The sequence below is a fragment of the Taudactylus pleione genome, unplaced genomic scaffold (assembly GCF_031769625.1).
Source record: "Taudactylus pleione unplaced genomic scaffold, aTauple2 ptg001449l, whole genome shotgun sequence".
Taxonomy (NCBI): Eukaryota; Metazoa; Chordata; class Amphibia; order Anura; family Myobatrachidae; genus Taudactylus; species Taudactylus pleione.
Genome location: NW_028285848.1, coordinates 112,993 through 134,804, shown reverse-complemented (window position 1 = coordinate 134,804; position 21,812 = coordinate 112,993). Strand labels below are relative to the sequence as shown.

Sequence of the window (21,812 nt, the reverse complement as noted above, 5' to 3'; positions counted from 1 at the left end):
GGCTGTGCCATCCCACTGGTTACTATGTATCTATTACTGGCCGGCTGTGCCATCCCACTGGTTACTATGTATCTATTACTGGCCGGCTGTGCCATCCCACTGGTTACATTGTATCTATTACTGGCCGGCTGTGCCATCCCACTGGTTACATTGTATCTATTACTGGCCGGCTGTGCCATCCCACTGGTTACATTGTATCTATTACTGGCCGGCTGTGCCATCCCACTGGTTACAGTGTATATTACTGGCCGGCTGTGCCATCCCACTGGTTACATTGTATCTATTACTGGCCGGCTGTGCCATCCCACTGGTTACTATGTATCTATTACTGGCCGGCTGTGCCATCCCACTGGTTACTATGTATCTATTACTGGCCGGCTGTGCCATCCCACTGGTTACTATGTATCTATTACTGGCCGGCTGTGCCATCCCACTGGTTACTATGTATCTATTACTGGCCGGCTGTGCCATCCCACTGGTTACATTGTATCTATTACTGGCCGGCTGTGCCATCCCACTGGTTACATTGTATCTATTACTGGCCGGCTGTGCCATCCCACTGGTTACAGTGTATATTACTGGCCGGCTGTGCCATCCCACTGGTTACATTGTATCTATTACTGGCCGGCTGTGCCATCCCACTGGTTACTATGTATCTATTACTGGCCGGCTGTGCCATCCCACTGGTTACTATGTATCTATTACTGGCCGGCTGTGCCATCCCACTGGTTACTATGTATCTATTACTGGCCGGCTGTGCCATCCCACTGGTTACTATGTATCTATTACTGGCCGGCTGTGCCATCCCACTGGTTACTATGTATCTATTACTGGCCGGCTGTGCCATCCCACTGGTTACATTGTATCTATTACTGGCCGGCTGTGCCATCCCACTGGTTACATTGTATCTATTACTGGCCGGCTGTGCCATCCCACTGGTTACATTGTATCTATTACTGGCCGGCTGTGCCATCCCACTGGTTACAGTGTATATTACTGGCCGGCTGTGCCATCCCACTGGTTACATTGTATCTATTACTGGCCGGCTGTGCCATCCCACTGGTTACTATGTATCTATTACTGGCCGGCTGTGCCATCCCACTGGTTACTATGTATCTATTACTGGCCGGCTGTGCCATCCCACTGGTTACTATGTATCTATTACTGGCCGGCTGTGCCATCCCACTGGTTACTATGTATCTATTACTGGCCGGCTGTGCCATCCCACTGGTTACATTGTATCTATTACTGGCCGGCTGTGCCATCCCACTGGTTACATTGTATCTATTACTGGCCGGCTGTGCCATCCCACTGGTTACAGTGTATATTACTGGCCGGCTGTGCCATCCCACTGGTTACATTGTATCTATTACTGGCCGGCTGTGCCATCCCACTGGTTACTATGTATCTATTACTGGCCGGCTGTGCCATCCCACTGGTTACTATGTATCTATTACTGGCCGGCTGTGCCATCCCACTGGTTACTATGTATCTATTACTGGCCGGCTGTGCCATCCCACTGGTTACTATGTATCTATTACTGGCCGGCTGTGCCATCCCACTGGTTACATTGTATCTATTACTGGCCGGCTGTGCCATCCCACTGGTTACATTGTATCTATTACTGGCCGGCTGTGCCATCCCACTGGTTACTGTGTATCTATTACTGGCCGGCTGTGCCATCCCACTGGTTACTGTGTATCTATTACTGGCCGGCTGTGCCATCCCACTGGTTACTGTGTATCTATTACTGGCCGGCTGTGCCATCCCACTGGTTACAGTGTATCTATTACTGGCCGGCTGTGCCATCCCACTGGTTACTATGTATCTATTACTGGCCGGCTGTGCCATCCCACTGGTTACAGTGTATCTATTACTGGCCGGCTGTGCCATCCCACTGGTTACTATGTATCTATTACTGGCCGGCTGTGCCATCCCACTGGTTACAGTGTATCTATTACTGGCCGGCTGTGCCATCCCACTGGTTACTATGTATCTATTACTGGCCGGCTGTGCCATCCCACTGGTTACTATGTATCTATTACTGGCCGGCTGTGCCATTCCACTGGTTACATTGCATCTATTATTGGCCGGCTGTGCCATCCCGCTGGTTACAGTGTATCTATTACTGGCCAGCTGTGCCATCCCGCTGGTTACAGTGTATCTATTGCTGGCTGTGCCATCCCACTGGTTACTATGTACTACAGTATTTATTACTGACTGCTCTGAGATCCCACTTGCTATAATGTCTCTAGCAGTGGTTCTCAAGCTTGGTCCTCAGGATCACACACAGGTCACCCAGCAGGTACACAGGTGTATTTATTACTCACTGACACATTTTAAGAGATCCACAGGTGGAGCTAATTATTTCCTACCCTCCAACATGTCCCCTTCCATCCTGTACAAAACACTCTGCTCTAAAGCTGGCCACACACTAGACCAACTTACATCCAACCAGCCAACTTGTTGATTGGTTGGAATGAGAATCTGGTAATGTATGGGAGTAACTGATGATCAGCAATTTGCTCCTCAATGCCAGAAAACAGATGAAAATGGTCGTCAGACAAGTTTGTTAAATGTTTGATCTAAACAATTTGTTCAAACAACAGTTTTTGTTCATTTTCCGGCATTTGGGAGCAAATTGCTGATTGTCATTTGCTTTCATACCTTACCAGATTTTCATTCCAACCAATCAACTAGTTGGCTGGTTGGATGTAAGTTGGTCTAGTGTGTGGCCAGCTTTAGGCTTCCCACCTAATTGATGATTGCAGACACCTGTGTTGAGCTTGTTAATAGATGAGACAGGTGTATCACCACAGGTGACTGCAATCATCAATTAAGAGAGAAATCCAGGAGCAGAGCTTTGTGTACCGGATGGAAGGGGTCATGTTGGAGAGTCTGTATATTTCACTTGGAAAACATACACTATTTGGGGTCCTGCGGATCAAATTAGAGAACCTGTGGTCTCTAGTAATACCTGGCAGGTGAGATCCCACTTGTTACAATATGTGTCTAGTAATACCTGGCAGGTGAGATCCCACTTGTTACAAGGTGTCTAGTAATACCTGGCAGGTGAGATCCCACTTGTTACAAGGTGTCTAGTAATACCTGGCAGGTGAGGTCCCACTTGTTACAAGGTCTCTAATAATACCTGGCAGGTGAGGTCCCACTTCTTACAATATGTGTCTAGTAATACCTGGCTGGTGAGGTCCCACTTGTTACAATATGTGTCTAGTAATACCTGGCAGGTGAGATCCCACTTGTTACAATATGTGTCTAGTAATACCTGGCAGGTGAGGTCCCACTTGTTACAAGGTGTTTAGTTATACCTGGCAGGTGAGGTCCCACTTGTTACAAGGTGTCTAGTAACACCTGGCAGGTGAGGTCCCACTTGTTACAATATGTATAGTAATACCTGGCAGGTGAGATCCCACTTGTTACAATATGTATCTAGTAATACCTGGCAGGTGAGATCCCACTTGTTACAATATGTGTCTAGTAATACCTGGCAGGTGAGATCCCACTTGTTACAATATGTGTCTAGTAATACCTGGCAGGTGAGATCCCACTTGTTACAATATGTGTCTAGTAATACCTGGCAGGTGAGATCCCACTTGTTACAATATGTGTCTAGTAATACCTGGCAGGTGAGATCCCACTTGTTACAATATGTGTCTAGTAATACCTGGCAGGTGAGATCCCACTTGTTACAAGGTGTCTAGTAATACCTGGCAGGTGAGGTCCCACTTGTTACAAGGTGTCTAGTAATACCTGGCAGGTGAGATCCCACTTGTTACAAGGTCTCTAATAATACCTGGCAGGTGAGATCCCACTTGTTACAATATGTGTCTAGTAATACCTGGCAGGTGAGATCCCACTTGTTACAAGGTGTCTAGTAATACCTGGCAGGTGAGGTCCCACTTGTTACAATATGTGTATAGTAATACCTGGCAGGTGAGATCCCACTTGTTACAATTTGTATCTAGTAATACCTGGCAGGTGAGATCCCACTTGTTACAATTTGTATCTAGTAATACCTGGCAGGTGAGATCCCACTTGTTACAATATGTGTCTAGTAATACCTGGCAGGTGAGATCCCACTTGTTACAATATGTGTCTAGTAATACCTGGCAGGTGATGTCCCACTTGTTACAATATGTGTCTAGTAATACCTGGCAGGTGAGGTCCCACTTGTTACAATATGTGTCTAGTAATACCTGGCAGGTGAGGTCCCACTTGTTACAAGGTGTCTAGTAATACCTGGCAGGTGAGGTCCCACTTCTTTCAATATGTATCTAGTAATACCTGGCAGGTGAGATCCCACTTGTTACAATATGTGTCTTGTAATACCTGGCAGGTGAGATCCCACTTGTTACAATATGTGTCTAGTAATACCTGGCAGGTGAGATCCCACTTGTTACAATATGTGTCTAGTAATACCTGGCAGGTGAGATCCCACTTGTTACAATATGTGTCTAGTAATACCTGGCAGGTGAGATCCAACTTGTTACAAGGTGTCTAGTAATACCTGGCAGGTGAGGTCCCACTTGTTACAAGGTGTCTAGTAATACCTGGCAGGTGAGATCCCACTTGTTACAAGGTCTCTAATAATACCTGGCAGGTGAGATCCCACTTGTTACAATATGTGTCTAGTAATACCTGGCAGGTGAGATCCCACTTGTTACAAGGTGTCTAGTAATACCTGGCAGGTGAGGTCCCACTTGTTACAATATGTGTATAGTAATACCTGGCAGGTGAGATCCCACTTGTTACAATTTGTATCTAGTAATACCTGGCAGGTGAGATCCCACTTGTTACAATTTGTATCTAGTAATACCTGGCAGGTGAGATCCCACTTGTTACAATATGTGTCTAGTAATACCTGGCAGGTGAGATCCCACTTGTTACAAGGTGTCTAGTAATACCTGGCAGGTGATGTCCCACTTGTTACAATATGTGTCTAGTAATACCTGGCAGGTGAGGTCCCACTTGTTACAATATGTGTCTAGTAATACCTGGCAGGTGAGGTCCCACTTGTTACAAGGTGTCTAGTAATACCTGGCAGGTGAGGTCCCACTTCTTTCAATATGTATCTAGTAATACCTGGCAGGTGAGATCCCACTTGTTACAATATGTGTCTTGTAATACCTGGCAGGTGAGATCCCACTTGTTACAATATGTGTCTAGTAATACCTGGCAGGTGAGATCCCACTTGTTACAATATGTGTCTAGTAATACCTGGCAGGTGAGATCCCACTTGTTACAATATGTGTCTAGTAATACCTGGCAGGTGAGATCCCACTTGTTACAATATGTGTCTAGTAATACCTGGCAGGTGAGATCCCACTTGTTACAATATGTGTCTAGTAATACCTGGCAGGTGAGGTCCCACTTGTTACAAGGTGTCTAGTAATACCTGGCAGGTGATATCCCACTTGTTACAAGGTCTCTAATAATACCTGGCAGGTGAGATCCCACTTGTTACAAGGTGTCTAGTAATACCTGGCAGGTGAGATCCCACTTGTTACAAGGTGTCTAGTAATACCTGGCAGGTGAGGTCCCACTTGTTACAATATGTGTATAGTAATACCTGGCAGGTGAGATCCCACTTGTTACAATTTGTATCTAGTAATACCTGGCAGGTGAGATCCCACTTGTTACAATTTGTATCTAGTAATACCTGGCAGGTGAGATCCCACTTGTTACAATATGTGTCTAGTAATACCTGGCAGGTGAGATCCCACTTGTTACAAGGTGTCTAGTAATACCTGGCAGGTGAGGTCCCACTTGTTACAATATGTGTCTAGTAATACCTGGCAGGTGAGGTCCCACTTGTTACAATATGTGTCTAGTAATACCTGGCAGGTGAGGTCCCACTTGTTACAATATGTGTCTAGTAATACCTGGCAGGTGAGGTCCCACTTGTTACAAGGTGTCTAGTAATACCTGGCAGGTGAGGTCCCACTTCTTTCAATATGTATCTAGTAATACCTGGCGGGTGAGATCCCACTTGTTACAATATGTGTCTTGTAATACCTGGCAGGTGAGATCCCACTTGTTACAATATGTGTCTAGTAATACCTGGAAGGTGAGGTCCCACTTGTTACAAAATACCTGGCCGGTAGTGGGAGCATATCCTACCTCTCACCTCTTCTTCATCACAAGTTTATTCCCAGGTAACCCTGCTGCTATAAAAGGGTAAGAAAACATTTTTCTCAGGTTTAGTGTAGAGAAGAAATGATTCCATTCATCAGAACACAATTTGTGCTGTGACGGAATAATGCATCCTGTCACTGCAGTGTCTGATGTGTGTGTATATGTACCTGTGTGTCACTGTCACTGTGTGTGTGTACCTGTGTGTTACTGTCACTCTGTATGTGTGTGTGTGTGTGTGTACCTGTGTGTTACTGTCACTCTGTATGTGTGTGTGTGTACCTGTGTGTTACTGTCACTCTGTATGTGTGTACCTGTGTGTTACTGTCACTCTGTATGTGTGTGTGTACCTGTGTGTTACTGTCACTCTGTATGTGTGTGTGTGTGTATATAGCCGATATTATAAGGCCTGATTCAGCTGTACGCTGGGCCGATAATTACGCAGTTGGCCAATGTTTTTATTACAGCCCATGCATCTAAGTTGCTCAGCGCACGTTGCCCATTGTCTCTGCCATGTCCCTCGCTGAGAGGATTTAGACGCAGACTGATTAACGGTTAGTGACCGTGTGTGAGTGGTAATGGGCGGTAATGTAGGGATGGTAATAAAAACGCGGACGTGTCGCAAACCATTTCATAGGCGTGTCGAATCCAGCGACTGTGTCATTGTACGCAGTTTCACTGGTGCTGGCAGCGTTTCAGTGCCGTCGCCCATTCTGCAGGATTATAGAGTTACTCAGAAGGCCGATGGTAGACTGATCGCCTCACCCGCTTAATGTGCGCAAAAAAGAGGCATTTTTACCTGAGCATCAATTTTAATGATCTCCAATATATACTGACCAGCTGCTGCAGAACCTCCCTATTGTACAGAACCGTCAATCACATTCAGCCAGTAAGAGAATATAGTTAGTGTGTAGCATTATTCTGCCCTAGCTCGGGGTAATATTCTGTGTGTGTATTTCCGCAGCAGCCCTGGTGCCTTTATCTACGGGTCACTTACAGGTCTGGGGTGATTACAAGTTCAGCTCTGTATCATTCCTCCATTATAAGAAACCATTTGCAGCCCAGGCAGACGTTACTTCACTGGGAGATAAATGCCCCCAGACCGAGCCTTTGGCCCCCATTTATTAATAATTGCAATGCGATCTGGGCATAACATTACCACCCATGATCACATTGCAATATGCCATCATAGCACATCCGGCACATGCCCGGAGAACTGATGGGGCTGCTGCGCATTCACAGTCACGCTGAGCGCACATACACGGCTGCCATTGCCGACTAATTGTGCGTGATGTAACCCATAGGCTACAGCGGCTAACGCCATAGCTGCGGGGACCAATATCGGGAATGCATGGCATTCTGGATGTTGGTAAATGTGGCAGCATCGCGTCCCCCATAGAAACCAGTGGGGGTTGCGGCTGCCAGCGGGAATAGAGATCGCAGCCGGTGTTTCCAATGCAGTCCCTCCTTCATCCATTCGGGAGAAACTTAATATTTGTGGTTAACCCCCAAAAACAGGTGTATATTTGAGGTTTAATCCCCAAATACAATGATTAAATGGGCCCCTTTGTGTCTCAGGCAGCACCGCAATCCGCCTGAAGCCCCGCTAACCTGCAGCTTCCCAAGTGTTCAGCTGTAAGTCCCAGCATTCTCTGCCAGTCACAGGCTTGGTGGCACTGTGGTTAGCATTGTTTGTTTTCTTTTGTTTTTTTTTTACAGTGCTGAGGCCATGAGCTTGACTCCATTTATGTCTTATGTGGAGTTTGTATGTTCTCCCCGTGTATGTGGGGGTCATGCTCTTCTTATACAACCTATTGTACTGATAGCGTCTGTCATACGGTAGGTGCTACATTGTAACATGTTAGATTATAGTTGTGTGAGTGGCACCATTTATGCCACTATATGTGCCTTATTTTTGATGCCCTCTTCATGTGTTACTAAGCACATTATAAAGTGGATTGGGTGCCCTTAATGTCACAAACCAGACTGGGCGACCTGTGTTTTATTATAATGAGTACTATATATCATTGTACATTACTCATAATAAAATGGGTGTTGGCTCCGTGTCACCAGCCCTACAACGTCTGCAGACGCCACCTCTGTTACTACCTGTATCACCGTCTGTAGTACTGGAAGCGTGCGGATCTCTCTCTGGCCATGAAAGAGTTACATAGGGTCACCTGGAACGGTCTTCCTGTATATTTTCCACCTGACTCTGCATTTAGTCATCACTGGCGTCTGGCGGGGTTTGGAGAAAGTCTTCCGTCATTGGCTCTTGTGTGCTTTGGCCGAGCAGGATTACACAGGAGTGGAACCGGTTCTTCAACTTCTTGCGCAAATGGATTTTCTATCAAATTAAGCTTTTTCAAATAGTTCCTCAAACGTTGGCACTGGAGGGCGATTACGGCACCTGTGATGAGGTCCTAAACTCCTATTCTATCACAGGCCTATAGGATGGCTTCTGTACTGCTCTTGGCCCTGGCCTAGGAGTTGGCTGCTATTCCGCTCTTGGCCCTGGCCTAGGAGATGGCTGCTATTCTGCTCTTGGCCCCGGTCTAGGAGATGGCTGCTATTCCGCTCTTGGAACTGGCCTAGGAGATGGCTTCTATTCTGCTCTTGGCCCCGGTCTAGGAGATGGTTCCTGTACCGATTCTTGGTCCTGGTCTAGGAGATGGCTGCTATTCCGCTCTTGTGCAGTATGCGGATGTAGGACTGGGTATATGGGCTGATTACATGTTATTCATAGTGGTGGACCTGGTACCTATGACTGCCACAAGACTAGTTCCTATATATAGTACGACGCCTGTAAAGGAATTGCGCAGTCGGAGGTTGCTGGTCACACACTTGTACTCTATGTGCTAATACTTAATGTGTCTTTACGTCATCGAGATGCAGGGCCGGTGCTAAGTGTCTCTGCCCTTCCCATCACTGCGCCCTCCCCAGAGCATAAACTAATAACATAAACAGGTGGGTGGAGGCCGGGGATCTTCAGCAGCTGGACCCTGCGCCCCTGTGCGGCCGCACGCACGGAGTGTGCCTGGAGCCGGCCCTGTTGGGAAGTGATCACAACATGATGAAACTCCTCAGTGTATAATACATGTGACTGAAGATAATACCACTTTGGTAAACGTTGTATAGCGGACGTCCTTCAGTAACGGAGCAATGCAAAATATAATGTTCGCTCCAATTTTAAGGCATCTATTTATAAAACATTTTATAGCCAAAATTCCTGCAGAATCAACAGGTTTCTCCGGATTTTGGCAAAGTTACGTATCTGGCCTATTTATTAAGTATATCACAGATATCTCTGCCATTCATTAGTTCTCTAAAAGGGACGGTGAACAGAGGCTATTTAACAATCTCTGAACAAACTTTCCTAGCTAACCCGGGGAGGGGTTCTCTGGTCCCCATCCTGTGTGTATAACGTATATACGCACATAAGCGGCGTGACTAGGTGCACGCACAGGAGGCAATCCGGAGCGCTGTCCCAGCAATGATACAAAGCTTTGTTAAAGCACTAATTATCGCATTGATTTGTGAATGATAATTACTGGCCAAAAATTGCAACAGATCAAAAATAGACCCCTCAGGATATTAAAGATATTTGCGGATTTTGCGAACCCCAAAAACCTGACTTGTGCGGGAGGGGGGTACCTACAATTATTAAGCATCCCCAGGATCAAAGATGGTGGAACCGCTGCAGATATCTACGATATCTGTTGCAGTCCCTCCATATCCGACCACTAAGCAGCCCCGATGGTGCATCCGCTGTCCGACAGCCATGCACGCGCGCAGTACATGTGGAGGACCCGCTGTCAGAAGTTTGACACAATCATTCTGCATTCCAGCTCTTTTCCGGGAGGGGCTCTTATTGGAGCCCCCCCCCCCCCCCAGGAGCTTGTTACTAAGTTTGTATGAAAAATTTAATTTTACCTCACGCATTTAGGCAAAAATTCTTTATAGTATCTGCATTAAAAATGCGGATTGATATAAAAAGGAACCTTAATATCTCAGTATTCTCATTTGTTACAACATGGAGTGGAGAGAGGTAGTTTGAAGGAGGTCTAATGAGAGTGACCCACATGTTCTATGAACCCATACTTTGGTGAGCCACCCCGCTGTATAACACCCACTATAATAATATAATAATATAATGATATAGCAGCTGTCAGCAATCAGTGGATGTATCCTGAGATGTTCCCTGCAAGCCCTGAGATGGGGCTGAATGAACACCAGGGGTCTCCGGGCCCTGATACCTGCGGCTATGGCCGTTAGATATACTCATGGTGTTGGTACACGTAGAGCTTTGAGGGACAATTCCCCTGTAAGATACATGTAGAAGGCGCTGAAGATGAGACAGGAGAGGACAGGCAGGATGCGCTCTCAGTGTCTCCTGTATATGGCTGTTTCTATGGTTGCATTGTCCCTGATGAGCACATTTGGCGGCACTATAGCTCCTGCACCCTCCAGCTCTCAGCAGGTTACAGCTCCCGGCAGTAGCAGCTGTCAGGGATAACGTTATACCAGATTGTGGAATATTTTTGGAGCGAGAGAAACCTGCGGAGGCGGATTTTCTTGAAATGTTTGGAAAATAACAATCTGTGATGATGGAGAAGGGGCCCCGTGTGGTGGGCTAGGAGATGGAGGCAGGGAAAAGGCGAAGGGGGGTGGTAGTATACTGGGTATATACAAAACTGATGAGTTCAGGTGAGAGGCAGGCAACCTGTGCCCCGCTGGTTGTGGTGGAAATACAATTACCAGCAAGCCCTGTCAGCTGAGACTTGTAGTTTTCCAGTAGGTACTGGGCTTGGTCTATGCTGCTAATGCTGAATACTCTGCTCCTGGACTTCCCATGTAATGTATGATTGCAGACACCTGAGCTACAGACCCTCCAACATGACCCCTTCCATCAGGTACAAACACTCTGCTCCTGGATTTCCCACCAGGGGCGTATCTATAATGGGTACAGGGTGTGCAGGGAACACGGGCCCCTGGGTCCAGGGGGGGCCGCACACTGTGCACCCGTAATATTACTTACCTTTCCGGAGTCCCACGTTGGCGCGAGGGTCCGGCGCTGTAAAACTACTGGAAAATGGCTGCAGGGGCCATTTTCCCATCGTATGCGCAGTACAGGAAAATGGCCGCCGTGGCCATTTTCCCGGTGACCTGTGCATTCATTATAGACCCTGGGCACACTATAGTGCCAAGTCTATAAGTCCGGCGCTGGCCGCGCACAGCTCAGTGCGCTGCCGGGCGGAGAGGAGGGGGCCCGTGTCGGAGACTGCACGCGGGCCCCCTCCTCTCTAGAAATGCCCCTGCTTCCCACCTAATGTATGATTGCAGTCACCTGTGTTACAGACCTTCCATCAGGTACAAAACACTCTGCTCCTGGTCTTCCCACCTAATGTATGATTGCAGTCACCTGAGCTGAACTAGGTAATTACTAAGACAGGTGTCTCCCCACAGGTGTCTGCAATCATACATGAAGAAGGAAGTCCAGGAGCAGAGCATTGTGTACCTAATGGAATGGGTCATGTTGGAGGGTCTGTGAATATACACCAGGGATTAATTATTATAGAGCAATATACCCCCCTGGATGTGACCGGTTTTATTTTATAACTCTCCATTTCCTGCAGACACTGAGAGGGATGTGTATAATCATCTCATCTGAAAGCTGCACTGACACCAGTCACATGAATCTGTCTAATCTAACCCCCCCTCCCCCCCATGGTTCCCGGGCTTCTCTGCTTCTGTAACACCAGCAAATCTGCTTCATTCAAGGCTGTATAATGCTGGTATAGGATTGTTTCCCGGACACACGGATATACACCAGGGAAGGGCCTTGTAGCAGCTTCTGTGGCAAAAGACTCAAGGACGGCCGCGCAATCAGCCCCATAATGCTATTAATAACCCCAGAACTTCACATGTTAGTGTCTGATAACCAGAGATCCCTGTTCCTATACGTGTAATGTGACCCCAGCGTCACCGCTGATGGACAGGAATAACACCTTATGGCTATCAGACAAGACTGACCGGTTCCAGAACATAGTAATAGAAACCTGCCCCTCCCTCACAGTGTGATTCCAAGTGTTACTAGCATCCGCAGTAAGGATGTACAACGTGTCAGGGGACAGGGCAAGGGATGTCTTACCGTGCATTCAGAATAGTCCCATCTATCTATCTATCTATCTATCTATCTATCTATCTATCTATCTATCTATCATGTGACACCCCCCTGTGATGTAGAGTATACAGATAGAATAGTATCTGCATGTTCATTGTGTCCTATGTCATGGTCAGTCCTGTTACATTGTGCTAAGGCAACTTCATCGCTCCAAGTACTGAAAGGTGACATAGGGACCTATTTACCAAGCTCCTTTTGTGCAGGATTAGAATATCCAGGCTAATATTAAATAGCCCGAACACAGGAGATATTAGCGATAAGTAATGCTGCAGGCCGCAGGGTTAGATTCCCATCTCTGCCTTATATGTGTGGAGTTTGTATATGCTCCCCATGCTAGCGTGGGTTTCATCCAGGTGCTCCGGTTTCCTCCCACAATCCAAAAATATACTGGTAGGTTAATTGGCTCCTGAGAGAAAACGTAACCCTAGTGTGTATTTGGTGCTGTAAGGCAGTAATGTCAACCATTACACCAGCCATATACATACATATCTATCTCTCCAGTGCTGGATATAAGTGCATCCAGTTTTCCTCTTGCGGTGAGACCCAGAGGTTGTGTGTAATAGACGGAGCACAGGAATGAAGTGATTTCCTGTAAGTACACACGATCACAATGTCCTTAATCTGAGTAGATGGGATTCAATTATCCTGTAGTTACGTAGGGTGAGTGTATGGGAGAGAGCCAGTCACAGATTAGCCCCCTGTGCTGCGGATGATTCACCCACGGCATTACAGGCTCAATTCCTGCTGGCGGAATGGAAAACAAGCTTATAAAGACGTTAACAAGCTAATCATTATCCGTGTGTGTGCAGGGGCTCTCCCAGCATGGCACTGGCACAGCATGGCCTGACCAGGCAGCGCCCGTAAAGGGAAGAGGTTGTGAGGGGACCTGAGTGACAGCCAACAATTGGATCATAAAGAAGCAGAAGGGGGCACACACCGGGGGCAGCCATATTGTTTGCTGACACAATCCTTATGAGTATTCATTTTATCTGCTTATAAAATATCTTCCTCCGCTGTGTTTCAAGTTAATGCATAGGCCGTGTTGTCATACATGTTGTTGTAGCCCACCAAATGGCTTCCTCCGCTCTGTCCCTCAGTTGCGTGCAGTCTCTGGTGAATGGATGGTGCTGTGTTGTCATACATGTTGTTGTGGCCCACAAAATGGTTTCCTCCACCCTTTGCCTCAGGTGTGTGCAGTCCTTTGTGACAGTGGCGTAAATTCATCCCAGATGCCCGGAGGCAACTTATAATTTGGTGCCCCCCTCCCCTGTAAAAACAAAAAAAAAAAAAAAGGGAAAATAAGTATGATGCATATCTATCTATATATCTAGGTACATATTTACAGCACTAAGTGGGGTGAATATATTGTGGGCAATGGAGAAGGTGTTCCTTCAGTGCTGGCGCCCGGCGGCAGCTGCCTCCATTGTCTCCCATAGTTCTGCCCCTGCTTTGTGAATGGTTAGGTCTAGACTAAATAGCACTGATGGACCTGTGACATCACACCCACGTGACCTGGCCTGAAAGGGGGAGGGGCGGGGATGCTAACGGGGGACCAAAAGTGTCCCCTCGCGGGCTTGCTACGCTCGCCACGGGCACGGTGGCTTGCTACGCTCGCCACAGATATTTATGCCCCCTCTATGCCCTAGTGGATGGTAACGCAGGAGCGGTCCAGCCTCCTGCAGCGGTCACGTGGTGGATACGTCACAGAGGTCCTTTAGCCACATAGGAAATAGCAGCAACCCTTTGTGAGTGAATAGGCTACATTGTTATACATGTTGTTGTAGCCCACAAAATGGCTTCCTCCATTCTGTCCCTCAGTTGCGTGCAGTCTCTGGTGAATGGATAGGCTGCATTGTCGTACATGTTGTTGTAGCCCACAAAATGGCTTCCTCCACTGTGCCTCCAGATCATACGGGAGACTCCCGATTTGTCGGGTAATTCCCTGGACCCCCTAAGAGAGGGTGGAGCTCCTGCATCCTGGCCACTTCCTAGTGAATTAGGCAGGACGGGGAGATAATACCGACTGGGCAGCAGAATCGCACTGGGCACGGAAGCTGAGCCGGCACGCAGTAGCGTGTCACCGGCACCCAATAACAACCAAACTGGGCAAGCTTAGTATTTACACACCATGGAAGTGGAGACACATACCAGTAAGCGAGATCAGCATTAGGCGGGACGCCATCCCATGCGCTGCACCCACATAGTGCACTGACCATTATAGCCTCCAGAAGGCATACTATATGAGACATTGTTACTATTATTCATGGGGGGATATAGTACCTCATTCAGAGTCGGTCGTTGCGGCCGCACGGTCGTACACAGCCGATGTTCGCTAAACTGCGCATGCGTAAAGTTCGCAATGCGCGTGCACAAACTAGCTGTTACGATCAGAAATTTCTCTCTCCTTGAACACAGCCAGGTCGTTAGTTTGAGTGACAGAATGAGGCGTTTGTGGGTGGTAACAGGGGAAGGTGCTTGAAAACGGGGGAGTGGAGATCCGAACGCAGGCGTGCCTAATTATGCGAACGGCGTTTAATGGGAGTGCATAATTAACAAAGTAGTGTCATGGCACATGTGACATGGGAGGTTTGTACACTGACCTGATCGTAGTGCTTAAGAGAGGATATGGTCAACCTTAAGCTCTACGACCAGCTCCGATGGTTCCCGATGGTCGCGATTAATCATTATATCCCAGGAGATGACGTGTGTTGTGATCGAGAAGGGGGCGTGCTTTAGTCTTACGACCGCTTCTTACCCTCGGTCGTTCAGCTAACGATCTCATCTTAGGACCGCAACTTGTGATCGCTTCATTTGCATATCCGGCCCCTTTCCCCTACGACCATGCGGCCGCAACGACCGACTCTGAATGAGGTCCATAGTGCTCTGGGTACAGACCTATAGTTAAGGTATTTCTAAAGAATATCCCCACACCCACTCACAGGAGGGGTCCCCCATAGTGGGAGTGTACTGGTCCCCTACTGGTACACAGAGAAACGGTAATCCCTAAAGGATCCACCTGGTATCGAGCATTGTGACTCTCTGTATAGAATAGATTCCCACTACTTATAGTAACGTCTTTATTACATACCCCTGACCATTCCAACACAACCCTCCTCCTACCCCTCCCAATACCCCATTGCTGCGCTGTATTACCCACTTATTAACCATTGCCACAGATACTGTATATGCAGTCCCTGGTGTATGAGTAGGCTAAGGTGTCATCCATGTTGTTGTAGCCCATTATAAAGAATCCACAAGATATACAATGGTGGACTCTTCTTTACTCAATAATGAGCTATATATGTATATAAAAAGAGACTGTCCATTCAGTATAAACTTTGTACAGTAGAGTGTCTGCAGGTGACATATTTGTGCAATTTAAGGACAAAAACTCTCTCATACATTTTTGGATCTTGGGGCCTGATTCAGACCCGCTCGCTAGGCTGCTTACGCACGCAGCCTGCCGATGCTTTGAATCTGCGCATGCGTGCAGTGCGCGTGTGCTAACCAGTCCATGCGATCGGGAAGCAGTCACACCCTGTACACAGACGCCCCGCAAGCATGAGTGACAGGACGTGCCGTTTGTGGATGGTGACAGGGGGTGGTCGATGGTAACAGGGATGTGGTGGTGTGAACGCAGGCGTGTCTGTGCATTGGAACGCCTTTTCAGGGGCGTGCATAATTAAGACGCAGCGTCAGCATGCACGTCACATGGCTGAATTACACACCGCAGCACTCGCAGTGCTTGCGGTAGGGTACGGTCAGCCACAAGTGCTGCGTATGGGTCCGATGTCAGCCGATGTTACCAATTGCTTAATACACTTCCTGGAGATGACGTGTGTTACTAACGGAAAGTGGGCGTCTTGTTTAACGCTGGTGGGCATCTAAATATATTGCGATCGTATGGCAAGACATAGTGGGCGTACTGATGTCTCGCTAGTGATCGCGGGATTTGCATACTTTGGATGCGGACAGCTGCGTGCGAACGCAGCCTTGCGACCGGGTCTGAATCAGGCCCTTCGTTTCACTTCTGGAAATGCCATGTATGTGTTGTGCGCTGAGAATACCGACCCTTCCCATCGGATCAGCTGACTGCCGCCATTTAATTCCCTGCAATTACTGAACCTATGTAACATTTCACCACGCGGAAGAATAATTGTTTTTTTGTTTTTTCCCCATGTTCCACCTATGGTAGAATATTTGTGTATTGTCCCAACAAATATTTTCTCCTCTACAAGTGGATAGTTATTTCTGTCCGCAGGACACGGGGATAGGCAATGCATTTACCGTACATCGATCTGCGACTGCTGGGTCCCGTCATGAGAATCTCATAGCATTCAGCTGCCAGCACTCCCCGGTGTGACACATTAGACTTACTCCACCAGCAATGTATTATACAGCAGCTCTTGTCCCCTTATTTGTAGAGTGCCGGATCGCTGCGGACAGCAGGCTATCAACTGGATAAACGCAGGGACAACATGACCTTGTAATTTCTCTGGCTGATGGTGCACAGTGGGGGTGAGATTATGGTAGTGTAGACCCAGGGTCACGGATAGATCTCACATATAATGACTGACAGAGAATTCCAGATCTGTGTCCTGTACTGAGTAGACTGAGATTTAACCCTGCGCTCTTTCCTATCGCAAGAATAGCCTCCTATAGGGGGCCCATTTATCATTGTATATTTGAGGGATAATCCCCGAAAACACCTGTTTTAGGGGGTTAACCACAAATATTTAGGGGCCTATTCATTAAACCTAAAAATTCTCTGGAGATAATTAGCTTTAGAACTCGCATGGAGTTCTACCTAATTATAGGTGGAATTCATCATTCCACCTCTCCATAAGTATCTATTCCGAAAAGTTGTCATTTTTGCGATGACCGCTATTTGGGAAATAGATACTTTTCCTGCCTACACTACCTTATCGCACCTGGAAACAGTGCTGCGCATGCGCTGTTACATCTGTAAAACCAGCGTATGCGCAGCACTGCCTACAGATGCGTTAAGTTTGTGTACCCCCCCAACCCCCTCCCCCCTCCGCTCACCACCCCCCCCAACTTACCTGTCCACGCAGCAGCCTCCGGCTCCGTTCTGCTGGTCTGTCATGTAGTTTCCCAGCAGACCACATGACAGATTAAAAAAAAAAAAATTTTTTCTTTTTCTAAACTTTCTTGTGCTCTGCTGGGAAACCACATGACAGACCAGCCTCCGGAGCCTGAGGACGGAGCAGAGCGCCAGAGGGTAAGTCGATTCTGCTATTCGCCACCTCACAGTGGCGAATAGTAACTGCATCAAATTCCGAAAATTTATAATTTTCGGAATTTGATGAATACCACAATTTCCATATCCCCATACTAATGTATGGGGAGTGTGGAAATTAACGCAGGGGAACTTAGCAAGGAGATATCTGTGATATCTCCTGTGCTAAGTCTGTTCATGAATACCAAAATAATGTTATTTAAGGAAAATGTCCTTAAAAACGTTATTTTAGTGTTGATGAATAGGCCCCTTAGTATGAAGGAAGGACCACGGCATATATCTCCGATACCAGCTGCGATCCCTCCATACCCGCTGGCAGCTGCATCCTCCATAGGTTTCATGCGCATCAGCCACGGCACTGGCCGGCAGCTCTCTGGGCACATCGCAGGAATGAGCCGCCTTTCGGAGCCCGTGTCTCTGCATGTGCCGGATGATACATCCGCCCGCTGTGATCGCATATTGCAATGCAGTCATGGGCAGTAATGTAATGCCCAGATGGTATTACAATAGCGATCAGTAATAAATGGGGGCCATAGTGTGAGATTTACAAAGCGCCATAATGCTTCATATAGCAGAATGTACCAGGGAGGGATCTCTTTAATTTATACATCACAGGGACGGAGCCTCTGACCCTGGATTTCATTTTGAATACATCCGGCTGTACAGAGGGCCTGATTCTAACCCGCCCGCAAGCGGGTCGATGTTGCCCAAGTGCGCATGCCCATGATGGAGGCGGCTCCGTCGTGCGCATGCGCGAGACCCGAATAACGACTGCCAAGCCGTCGTTAAGGGTCTCGCACCAAAGGGGACGTGCTGTCGATGGTGATTGACAGCACGCCCCCTTTGCTGGGCGTGCCGGGGGCGTGGCTGCCCAGACGGAGGCGTTCCCATGGGAACGCCTACCGTCTGGGGCTGGCCCCACTGACATCACTAGTGATGTCAGTGGGAGTGCTTTTGGCTCTGATAGAGCCGAAAGCACTCCAGGGCTTGCAGCAGCGAGACCCTACAGCAAGGGTCTCGTCGCAAGCCTGATGGTCGTGATGGTCTTGACATTCGCGACCATCATTTTGGCCGCTCGCTATAGCTGGGGGTGGTCACCCACAGCTATGCGAGCGGCCAGGAGGCCGCTCCAAAAAGTAGGAGGGACGGCCCTGATTCAGAGCAAGCGCTCTGTCAGAGCGTCCGGCTCTGAATCAGGGCCAGAGTTACTTAATGCCATGAATAACCGTTTCTAATTATTGGGCCTTAAACACTAATAAATGGGTCACAAAGTATCTTAGGAGTAGATTTATCAAAGTACGCGGTACCCTGCTGCCCTGAAAATATAAAGGGTTTGGGGGGGTTTAAGGTTTTTCTTTTTTTTTTTTTTTTGCTACAGTATACTGTATTTGTTACAGAATTCAAGTTTAATTTGTAAAATAAATTAATATTTTTTTTTTTTTAAACAGTTTATTAATGGAACTAAAAGCCCTAGTCTGGGCCGCCAATACGTTATCTCTTACTGCTCTTTGTTACCTCAAAGGACAAATCCCACTTGAAGCAAGAATTGTATGGCTTTCTGGATTTGTGTTGCCTTGTCTTTGTCTGACAGAAGGCTTGTGCAGAAGAATTGCTGGGGAGGCCTTCTGCGGAAGGCAAGGGCGTACTCTTGAGAGACCACTTCTCTTACCCAAGTGTCTGTGTTGGTCTGACACCAGCACTAGGTGAACTGAAGAAGTCTGCCTCCCAACTTGGGATCCCCCAAGGAGAGGCCCGTCCCGTCAGGTGTCCTCTGCTTTGGCCGCCGGACGTCTAGTACTCCAGGACTGTTACTTGGGCTTGGAATTCCTTTTGAGGGCTGACTGTCTAGGAAAGGGCTTACCTTGGGGCCGAAAGAAATAGGTCTGGGATCCTGAAGACGTAGATGCTGAAGGCAGACTTAGCGGCCAACGTATCCGCAATCTTGTCTAGGTCAGGACAAAACAAGATCTTACCATTGTAGGGTAGACACTCTAATCTTTTCTTAGAATCCGCATCCACTCTCCAAGAATGCAGCCATAAGGAACGGCCACCTGACACTGCAGCAGCCGAAATCCTAGAAGATAAGAGGGTGACATCCAAAGCAGCCTCTCGATATATGTAGCTGAATCACAGAGGTTACCCACCAGAGCCACTTGATCTGTGGTAGCATCTGACGGAAAAGACTCCTCTAGGGAGTTTGCCCAGAACTCTGTAGCCTTGGCCATCCAGGCGATAGCCATAGCTGGCCTAGTGAACGCCCCTGAAAGATAATACATTGACTTTAAACACATCTCTACCTTCCTATCTATGGTATCCTTTAAGGATGAATGGACGACACAGGTGGATTAGCGCTTTTGATTAAGCGCGTCACATGAGAGTCCTCCGCAGGAGGGGATTCCCATTTAGTGCAACGTTCCTCAGGAAAGGGATAAGTATAAACCAGGTGTCTCTGAGGCTGAAATCATTTCCCAGGCGATTTCCACACCACTTCCATGTGTTCCACTAGCTGGTCAGATAACGGAAATACTGCAGAAGTAGTCCTTATTTCCTTGAATAGAGCATGTTTGGACCGAGGAGCTGGCGGTTCATCCTCCTCTATAACTAAGGCCGAACGGACAGCACGTATCAGAGCTAGAATGTTGATTTTTGACTTAGACTCCTCAACGCTGAGACAGCTCAGTGTCATCTTCCTCTACCGCCTCCCCGGTATCAGTGTCATCGTCATCATATTGTGTAGATTGGGATGACGGCATAGGCCTTTTGGCTGGTCTAAGAGGTTTATCCCCCTGCAGCATAGCCTGGAGGGTAACAGAGGTATCTGCCAGGGTCTGCACCGTAGTAGACAGCGTATCCACCCAAGGAGGAGGCACAGATTGAACCTGCATGGGTGAAATCTGTGAAGGCAGGCCCTGTGAGGGCATAACCGCCCCGCCATGGTTGTCAATGCCTGAGCAAAGCACGCTCGTGCGAGGTGGCTGGGACCATATAGCACTACATACGCTGACCATGGGCGCCGAGAGGGGCCAGAGTCCGGTGTTGCCCCCCCCATCCCACAGCTCGGAACCCAGCTTGTGCTGGGCTGCTGTGTGAGACTGCTAGCAGTCTCCTATGGCTGTGGAGGGGGGAGTGATCACACTGATTGCGCCTACCCCCCCTGCTTAGCACCGGGCTGGGGGGCTTACTGCGCCCTCCTCCGTGGCACTGATAAAGTGATGATTTATTTTATTTTTTTCCCAAAGGGGGTGTGGCCACGCCTCCCACGATTAGGCCACGCCCCCTTCATTGCCCGAGCCAGCCTAGGCTCTTAACGGCCCTGACGCTGACCAGGGGGAGAGGTATGTAGGGGGACTCAGGCTCTGCGTTACCTGAGAGATCTGCGACATTGCCAGGAGAAAATGGCCGCCAGGGTCTTCAGATGGGGCATTCCTGTGTGAGGAGTGCTGCTCATACCTCCCGAAAATCGGGTGCCGCTCCCGACCCCCCGGAAAAGAAGGTAAGCCCCCCCCGGCCAGCTGCCGACCCACCAGATCCCCTGCAAAACAGCAATGACTCGATTTGCGCTGAATCGTGTCATCCTGCCCCTGCTTTACAATGCCAAAAACCTCGGCATTGTGAAGTTGGGCGGGGCCAAAATGACACAGTTTTGCGGTCATGCCCCCTGTCCCACATCCATTGCAGGGTAGTATCCCCGGCCACGGTCCCCTCTATACGTGTCACTCCTTCCTGCTTGTCCGACCTGGCTGCCCCCTTCCGGAGGTTGGGTCAAGCCTGGTGCTACTGCAGCTCAGCCAGACCGCTGTGGAAAGGCGCACTGTGCAGCGGGGAGGAGCCAGCTGTAACTGGAAGGCTGCCTCCCCTGGCCGCTGTTTAACCCCTGGGGCGCTGAAAGCGCAATTTCCTCATTACTACGCTCCAGATATTGTCCCCCAGGAGGTCTAAGTGGAAGCGTAAGTTCCATGCCTGGCTCCACCACCGTCATCCCCCGGTCTGTCCCCAGAGATCCTAGGGGAAGGACTGCAATAAGGGGATCCTTACCTGCCGCCCCGTGAATCCGGCTGTAGTCCTGGGAGTCCCATGGGGCCTGGCTAGCACAGACCTCGGGCTCCCGCCGCGATCCTCGGATCAGTATTGGCGTCTCGGCGCCAGCAGGGTGACGGAGCGGCAGCACGGACTTCCTCTGGACTGTTCGCTCAGAAGAAATGAAGAAGCTTCTTT

At 48.4% G+C, this 21,812-nt stretch overlaps 1 protein-coding gene across 1 annotated transcript in view; it reads left to right on the top strand.

The window, feature by feature from the left end:
* The window catches only part of STARD10 (StAR related lipid transfer domain containing 10), a 92,576-nt gene that overhangs the window by 983 nt on the left and 69,781 nt on the right, over positions 1–21,812 (top strand). The window lies entirely within an intron of this gene.